The sequence below is a fragment of the Megalobrama amblycephala genome, linkage group LG13 (genome assembly GCF_018812025.1).
Source record: "Megalobrama amblycephala isolate DHTTF-2021 linkage group LG13, ASM1881202v1, whole genome shotgun sequence".
Taxonomy (NCBI): domain Eukaryota; kingdom Metazoa; phylum Chordata; class Actinopteri; order Cypriniformes; family Xenocyprididae; genus Megalobrama; species Megalobrama amblycephala.
Window position 1 is genome coordinate 29,513,094 of NC_063056.1, and position 9,733 is coordinate 29,522,826.

The window sequence follows — 9,733 nt, forward strand, 5'->3', positions numbered from 1 at the left end:
TTTTTAAGCTAAACCAACAATTCCTTTTTTACAGTTTAGTTATATGTATTTTGTTGACAACAAAAACAGTTCCTGCCTCTGCTCGCTTCTTCTCCTTTTACAACTGAGTCACATAACTTTCAAGAGAATCTGCTCTTATTTGCATTTTCTCTTTCTCTATCTTTCCGTCCCTCTCTCCCCTGGACATTGTCACCCCTCACCTCTAGAGAAACACACACACTTACATATAGAGTCCGGTGCACATGTGAGCTGACAGCTGGCTTCCGCAGGGCCCAGCAGGTGCGGTGACAAGGCCCCAGAGGCCCCTGACTCACAGAGCCTGGGTGTGTGTGTGTGTGTGTGTGTGTGTGAGTTTGCTTGACTGATAGATAAAAGCCTGGACATATTAGTTGTGATTTTTATCCACAATGCTTTCGTGCTTTAAACAAACTTATTTTCTTGCAGTTTTTTCCCCTAATTTGCAGTTTACCTTAGTGACATGTGCGCTACACACCGGGAGAAATGCGCATTGAGGAAAAAAGTTTACTCCATTGTTCTCTTTGTATTTCCAACTCTCTTGTGTACATTTTATGCACTCCTAAAAGTAGAATTAAACCGTTTTCCCAACACATGGGAGTTGACACATTATAAATAGTTTAATTCGTATCTATGGAAAGTAGATGCTTAATTATCTTGATCTTTGCTTTGACGCTCTATTTCTCTCTCTCTCACTCCGTAACATGGCCGATATTGGTCAGCGTGGGATGTCTGCACAGTATGAAGTTGAAAGGCACCGCACACACACACACCTGGCTCACCGGCTGCCTCTTTGGTCTGCGTCACCTTTTGTCAGGCTCATGTTAATTAAGCCCCGTCAACGACAAACACACGCACACACATGCACCCTCACCGGGGTGCCTTTTAATGAGCCTGCCATTTGATAGTTATAGACACCAAACCAATGTGCTTGTTTTATGTCTTGATGTGTCTGTGTGTGTGCTTTCTGAAGAAGAAGACGAAGGTGAAAAAGAGGAGGAGGTTTTGGGGAAGATCAGCTGATGAGGGATTGTTTAAGGTAAATAGAGAATATGTCATCTTTCTTTCACTCTCCCTATATCTCTTTCTCTCTCTCTCTCTCTCTCACACTTCTCCTTGTTTTGCGTCCAAGTGAGCCGTGACTCTCCCTTTTCAGCGAGATGAAAGACGCCCGGCACGGGGGCTTCCAACAAAAGTGCCGGCAATCACAAACAAACCTTCAAATGAAGAACATCAAAGGCGCTGCCCCAATTGTTAGCCTCTCGTGTCCGGGGAAAATTGGCTCATTAAGGCCAAAAAATGACATTGTTTACATTAACCGAGGCCCCTGATTAGATGCAACCATGTTTGTTATGTTGTGTTGTCCGCCTTCACTGTTGCCGCTACCAACAGGCCACTTCAGCCCGCCGCCCGCACAATCGTTCCTTTGAAGGCTTTCTCTTCGCTGATAAAGAGAGAAAGAATGGGACAACAAAAAAAGAAAGCAAAGGAGAAAAGGATAAACACGGTCACAATTGCAAACGCATACAGAAGGACATGATAGGTCCATTCTCTCTGTTTCTTTATTCCAGCATCAGTTTTCTCTCTTTAGGACTAATTAGCTTGCCTGTGGAAAGAGTGGCGATTCGAGAGGACAGTTCGGGCTGTGATGGATCTGTTTGTGTGGTAATTGCACTGATAAAGAGTGGGGTGTTTTTGGAAGGAGAGAAAGAAAAGGAAAGGACCACAGCGGCGAGTCGGGGGGGATTATGCCGATGACCCAGGCTCATCTTGTAAATGAAAATAACCTCTTTTGCAAAAAGCTCTCGACGCGTCCGCAAGCTGAAATGGTGTCTAATAACCGTACGGTGGGGGTTTGACGAGTTTACGCTGTCATGAGTTGGAGAGATGTGGTATTGGAATCTTTTTATAAGTTACATGCCTTGATGGAAATCTTGAAACATTTAAAAAAGAATGGTTGCTTAAAGGGATAGTTCACCCAAAAAAATTAAAATGGTCAACATTTACTCATGTCGTTCCAAACTCGTGTAACTTTTCATTCTTTTGAAGATATTATGCAGAATATTCAAGCTACTCTTTTCCATACAATGAAAATTAATGGAAACATTTCCAAATATTCAAACTCTTCACAATTGGACATCAGTGTGTGGACGTCAAATTGATGTAAAAAAAAATTGATATTTGGTGTCAAAAAAGTAAAAAAATTGACATCAATTTGATGGGGTTTTTTGCACATCAATTGATCAATTGGACATCAGTGTGTGGACGTCAAATTGACGTCAAAAAATGTGATATTTGGCATCAAAAAATTGACGTCAAATTGACGTCAATTTGATGGGTTTTTTTCTACATCAATTGGACATCAGTGTGTGGACGTCAAATTGACGTCAAAAAATTGAGTCCAATTTGATGGGGTTTTTTTCAACATCAATTGGACATCAGTGTGTGGACGTCAAATTGACGTCAAAAAATGTGATATTTGGCATCAAAAAATTGACGTCAATTTGATGGGTTTTTTTCGACATCAATTGAAAATAAAACTTTGCGTTAAAGAAAAGTAGATTTTTGTTTGTATATGCTGTCAATTATGGTTCTTAGAAAGAAAATCGGAATCGGCAAAAATAGGTATTGGCAGATGACTATCAAAAAATGGGAAATCGGAATCGGCCAATAAAATTGCAATAGGCTCATCTCTAGTTCCAATGAAAACCACAGCAGAACTGCGACTCATATCGATGTTTTGTGAATGAATCTGTGGCTGTGAAAAAACCATGAGAGTCAATGATTCAATTACACTTTCAAAAATACCGCCACTTGCTTTATTACTGAATGAATGAATGACTCACTCATTAAGACAGTGACTTACCGCCACCTACTGGTGGTTTTAGTTTAATATTTAAAAGTATCACTCGTTTTAACATCATTGCTTATTTCTCTTTTGGACATTTTTAATTTAAAACATTATTTATTTTATAAAGGTATTTATAAAGGTAAAAAAATCACTTTAATGCACAATCAGTTTAAGGGGGAAAATATTGTCCCTTAATGGAAAAGGTGTGACTGCAGCAGTCTAAGTGGAAGAGAGGGGGTATGCAGAAGAATGTTAAATGCCTCAGGGGGTACGTGACAGTAAAATGTTTGGGAACCACAGCTGAAGTGAATTTAAAAACAAGCAGGCAGCTAATATGCACACTTAATTATTAGTTTATTTATCACAAGTCATTAGCATTGCAAAAAAAAAAAAAAAAAAAAAAACACTGGTTTATTGTTTTAGTTGCTTTGTAGGCCTATACTATGGATTCTTTAGGACAAGTAATAAGTTCAAGAATGGGACCATGTCATTTTTTTTTTTTTTTTTTTTTAGTGACAAAAAACTTGTGTTGCTTGTTATTTTTTTTACATTTTCCATTGGTAGCCCAAATGTGATTGCTACACTATAATAAAAAAGACTGAAAATGTGAAGTTGCACTTCAGCTTTATGTGACTTTAGTGAAATTGCTATACCTAAAGTAAATAAAATGGCCTTATTTGATCCTACAGTGTTGCTACTCTGAACATGCTTTTTGATCATTACAAATAATAATGCAAAATGATTATTTTGGAATAGAAGATATGCTGTCTCTCGCATCACATAAATTATCAATAGTTATGTATGTGGTCTTGAAGAGGATTATTTTTTTTCTGTCTCTGTCTTGACTGTCTCATTTGGACTCGAACCTCTTTGGACTTGGTCTCGACTAGTCCTGGACTTGGACTTGTCTTGGACTCGACAAAGGTGGACTTGACTACAGCCCTATTCACATGACGCTTCATGTACCACATTTGAATATATGCAAATGCTAATGAGATCAAAGTGCAGAACATTTGGTGAACTCTTTAATTGCAGTATTGAAAAGTGTTATGATGTTCTACACTTCCTTTATTACAAATATGTCTTCGTATGTAGTACAAGGAAAATGATTCTCAACATTTCAGTAACACTTTACAAAAATGGTTAAATTACATTTTTTAAAACATCTTAACAATTTTCATCATAACAAGAATGCATTAAGTTTTGTGAACTGACAATGAACATTAATGTTTTTTTTACAGCATTATTAATCTAGATAAATATTAATCTATGCAGTTAAAATACATATATTTATATAATAAGTTTATTTTTATAATTATTTGTGTTTTATATATATATATATATATATAAAATGCATGTATATTTGTTTATATATATATATATATATATATATATATATATATAATGTATATATGTATTTATATATATATATATATATAAATTATATATAATAAAGTGTGTGTGTGTATAATTTTAACATCAAATTTTATATATATATATATATATATATATCGTTTGTTAATTTCATACATTATTATCTTTTTGTTATATAACAAAATAAATAACAAAGATATTATAACAAAATATAACAAAATGAACCTTAACGAAAATTAATAAATGTCATAAAAACATTGTTCACTGTTATTTAATTAACTATTGTTCATATAGATATCATGCTACTTTATTACTATTGTTCATTGTTTGTTCAAAAAACATTAATTTATGAATCATATAATAGTAGTATATTGATTTTTTAGATGTTTGCATATATATTATATATAAAATTGAATGTGTTTTAGTATATGCACAAATTATTTCATGTTAGCTATTACATTAACTAATGTTAACATATAGAACCTTTTTTGTAAATTTGTATCCAAGTATCACTCATAACTGCAATTTATTCTATATGGTATTGTAATGTGAAGCATTTATGAAGCTTACTGTCATGTCTCTGAGCAGGGGCTGGGACAGGGCTGCGTCTGTGAGAGAGAAGAAGAACTGTACTGCTAACCACACTGTGACCTCTTAACCCTTCCCTCCCTTCCTCTCCAGGCTCCCTCACCTCTGTGTTCTCAGGGAGAGTGACCTAACCTGAAAATAATTACAACTACTGAACTGTCACTGCACCCTCCACCTCATCTCCAGCCCTTATCGCCAAAAACACGCACCCCACAGGTCAGGTCACCACATTAGATCACCCATACACACTCACACACCACCCCTGCTCCACAAAAGTTCCTGACTTCCATTAACATATTTTCACTTTTTCCTGTTGTTCAGTCCACTCTCTTTCTCTCTTTATCCCCCCCACCCCTCCTCAGCGGGGCCCCCAAAACTGTCGTAATTGCCTTTTAAAATAGTTTAGCATCTCCCTCAGAGAGCAGAAAAGTTTCCCCAGTATGGCACTGGAGGAAGAGGGAGTTGTTTTGCAGCGCTGCCGTGGAAACAGAGACGAGAGGAATTGAAATGATCTTGACTTCTGACCATCTTTGTCTCCTGGGGGGGACCGGCATAGGATAGAAAAGCGCACTATGACTTCTCTTCACTGTTTAAAGACTTGTATGGAAAATATAATTTGGTTGTGGCAGGCTGAGAAAGATGCATTGGATTTTGGTTTGCCAGTAATTTCAACTCATGAAAGTCTTTTTATTTGAATATATTTTTGAATGCAATTTTGTTTCATACTTGAATGATTTTGCTTGTTTTTCATGACTGAGGTTAGTTTTTTCACTGGTGTCCAACAATAGTTTTGGAATCAGTCTATATTTATGCAGACAAAATGACCACCTTTGAAAGAAGTTGTAGTGGCATCTGAATTTTTACATCCTCTAGACCTCTACTAGTAGAAAATATCACCCATGCTGCTGCTTTTTTGTGATTTTTTTTTTTTTTTTTTTTTGTTATTCCACAGTCAGTCTAAAGTTTATTTTACAGTCTTTATTGTTCAGAGACAAAAAGGTTCAAACATTGGTACATTGTATAACATTTTAAACATCTAAGTATAACACAGATTCTTTATACTTGGGGCAAGACAGGCTACATGAAAGAGGAAAAAATTATTAAGAAACAATAATTATTCATTTAATTCTAGTTTTTTTCTCTATTATTATTATTATTATTATTGGTAACAATTTATTTTGATGGTCCACTTTAGACATTGTACTAACTATAAGTAACTTTCCAACTACATAAATTAACTCTCATTAGAGTATTAATAGACTGTCTGCATTAATTATTAACACATAAACATTAACACATTATTTTGATAGTCCCTCAACAGAAACGTTTCGCGACAGTTTCAAAGTGAAATGTCCAGTGAGTGGCGCTAAAAGCCTTTTTTAAAAGGGATAGTTCCATCCCCTGATTCTGATTGTTTGAGCCGCGCTCGAAGCCGTTGTAAAATTCCCGAAAACATACAGCTGACCGCATTACACAAGTATCGCTGCCTTTTAACAGTTAATGGGGTTCCCCGTGCCCTGCTGACACTGACAGCACAAGTCAAAGCATTTGTCATTTGCGTCTTGTTCCGTGTTCACAGCAAGTTTCAATATAAAAGTGCCTCGCTCATAAAGACAATCTTTGCCTCCATCTAATGGCGTAATAAATGTAACTTCTCTTGCTGTTCACGGTCAGGGACTATTTTTTCCAGCGGAAGGAAGACTTAGTGATTTTACTTCATGAAAGTTGCGTTGATACTCATTTTTTTGCTTTAATATTTGTATAGAGGGTATGCAAGTGACGTCACCGTCGACTGTTACGACTGCGGTCACGTCCACTGAGAGGCAAAAGACTGAGCGGCAGCATTGGTTTTCAGCGTGAATGACGCAAAAAACACACAAAACACATCCAAAACGGGAAAGAGCTTTGTGATTGACTGTACAAATAGCTTTGACACAAAACCTGAGGCATATATTAAAAAAAAAAAAAAAAAATCAGAAAGCAACAGAAAAAAAGCAAATGGATCACTGCAATTCACAGAAACATCTGAACTCCAGGCAGAGAAACATGGATTTGCAGTCATTTTGTGTCAAAATGTTAGATTTTGAGGTAAAATCATACCGTATATATTGTATTGTTATATATTATGTTGACAACTCATCAATTCAATATTTTCGATCTTATATTCTGCATAATTGTGTGTTTTTAAATAAACAACACTGACAAAAACTATACTATAAAACTATATATATGTTTTAGGGCTGGACAATATGACGATATAACATTGATATAAGTGATTATGCGGATTTAAACCTACCTATACTGTATTACATAAAATATTCACAGGCAGATTTGCTTTATGTATTTCCCCACCGTCGAAATCAGGCACATAAATGTCATGAAACACGACTCCTGGTTGCATGTCGATATCCATGGATTAGTTTTATTTGACAAGTTGTAAGGAACACATTCAATTCCAACCTTTAGTGTAATTTGTTAGTTTTAGTCGCGTTTTCGCAGTTTCCTCTACTAAATCCAGTCACGCAGCAGGTTCTTTTGCCACTCAGTCCATCTGAGGGAGCGCGTTTTCGGCGGGAAAGTGACGTCGACGAATACCCTCTATTGTGTGGTAACCATTTTATAAAAGCAATAAGCCCCGTGAAGCTGTGGTTTACCATGAATTTATAACACTCCGCTCCACGTCGTGCCTAACAACGGCCCTTAGCTGTTATAAATTCACTGTAAATTCACGGCTTCTTGGGGCTTATTGCTTTAGTCCATCACGTTTAATAACGTATACCTACACTAAACCCTAATTTGTTTACAAATCATGCACTATGGTAAAAAGTGTTTTGAGGTCAAAACATTATTGTGTAAGGAGCCTTGTGAAAACAAATCTTTATATTAATCCATAATCTGGACCTGTAATCATATATGTGTGTAAACAATTAAAAGTGCTTGCCGTTTTACTGCCCCTAGTGTTCATTTCTGTTAGAAACTGCAGTGAAATGTACATATTGGTAGGTATTTTGTGTTTTGCAAAAATGTTGACACAGGTACGTTTTTCCAGTGAGCCTCTATGGGATGGAGAGGACCAGTGAGCCAGAGAAAAGCAAAATACAGACTTATAAAAGCTCCCTAAAGAGTGTTTTATTTATTTAATTGTTTTGCACGGCAGTGTCATGTAGCCCCAGGCATCAAGCATCTACCACTCCTGGGAAATAAAGGAGAGAGTTTGGTTAGAGGAAACCCAATTGGGATATTGATAAGAGGTTTAGAATCTGCTCAGAGGAGAGAGCCATATGAATATTTGCATATACACTCCTATTTCCTTCTATTATGAACCACACCTCAGAAGAATTTAATTTACCATGATGCAAATTTGTTTCTGTGACTTTTACTCAAAATTGCCATGTTAAATTATGGGACAGCCTCCAAAACCAAGCCAAGCCAACTGGAATTTAAATGCAATTAAAGTTGCTGATTATTGTATTGTTTAATCATGTAATATTAATTTTTTCTTCACTTTTTTCTTGTCTTAGGGCACCAGGAACTGCTGTCTGTGGAAGCCTGTTTGAGTAAAACCCAAAACAAGTAATTGTAAGATACAGACTGTAAGTCAGACTGTAAGATATGAAGTCACATTTATAAGAAATTAAGATGCATTTGTGAGTTACAATTAATAATAAAACTAAAATGCATGATGCCCCTGAATTAAAGAGACATTCTTATTTTATTAACCTATTAAAAGGTCTGATTCATTTAAAGACACGTGAGATGAAATTTCTAAAATCACCTGTTTGTACTTTTCCACTTTTACCAGTCAAGTTAGTAGAGCAGCAATGGAGTGGAGGTGAGAAGAAAAGACTGCATTGAGAGTATGTGGACGAAAAAACAGAACAGACAGGCAAGTGTTTTATTGAATCTGTGGTGTCCACAGAATCGGCTAACTCACTTAGAGGGCGTCTCTAAAAGCATTCAGTGTGTGGAGCCCTATGGGCAGTGTCACTCTCAATCTACAAAACAGAGGACCGGAGGGGCTGCTCTTTGAATAAGAAAACTACTTTTACAATACAGATGGATTATTTCATCTCTGACTGGTCCCTCCTGAGACTTCAGCCGCATATTTCGGGGGAATGAAAAATAGGGCCGTGAATGTGTGTTTGGTCAAATCTGATATCAATATCACTTTAGAGAGATTATTTCCCCATATATGCCTCTCAGAAGCTTTTCACTCTGCTTGGCTCATGGGGATAGAATTTGCTTCTAAATTAAATGCAACGGTCGAGGGCACCACATGGGGTCTGGATTCCAGGACATATCATATATATCTGAAGTTGCTCAAAAATCTAAACAGATTAAAAAGAAAAAAAAAAAAACACCACAAACAAATCTGATCTTTCAAAGCAAATCATTGAACTTAATTGCATAATTTAAAGGGTTAGTTCACCCAAAAATTAAAATTCATACTCACACTGTTAAGGACTTTCTGGGCCTTGACAGTGGTGGTTAAATTGCTGTCTGGATGAGTCACAGAGCCCTCGGATTTCATCAAAAATATCTTAATTTGTGTTCTGAAGATGAACGAATGTCTTACGGGTTTAGAATGACATGAGTGTGAGTAATTATTGACAGAATTTTCATATTTGGGTGAACTAACTCTTTAAGATTTAGTTTAAGTTGTTTAAGATTTTGCAAACTTCAAGGGATATTTCACACAAAAAATTAAAATTCATAATTTCCTCACCTTCATGTCATTCCAAGCCTGTATGACTTACTTTCTTCTGTGGAACACAAAAAAGTCAATGTGGTCCAATGTTGTTTTTGACCCCATTGACTTTCATTGTCTGGAGAAAAACTTTCTTCAAAATATCTTCTTTTGTGCTCCACAGAAGAAAGAAAGTCGTATTTGGAATGACATCAGGG

At 36.2% G+C, this 9,733-nt stretch overlaps 1 long non-coding RNA gene across 1 annotated transcript; it reads left to right on the plus strand.

The window, feature by feature from the left end:
* The first annotated feature begins 727 nt into the window (after positions 1–727).
* On the plus strand, positions 728–9,160 carry LOC125243916. The gene is made up of 4 exons (XR_007179182.1): positions 728–1,054; positions 4,922–5,044; positions 8,350–8,421; positions 8,631–9,160. It is a non-coding gene; the product is annotated as an uncharacterized LOC125243916 (long non-coding RNA).
* Positions 9,161–9,733: the final 573 nt, after the last annotated feature.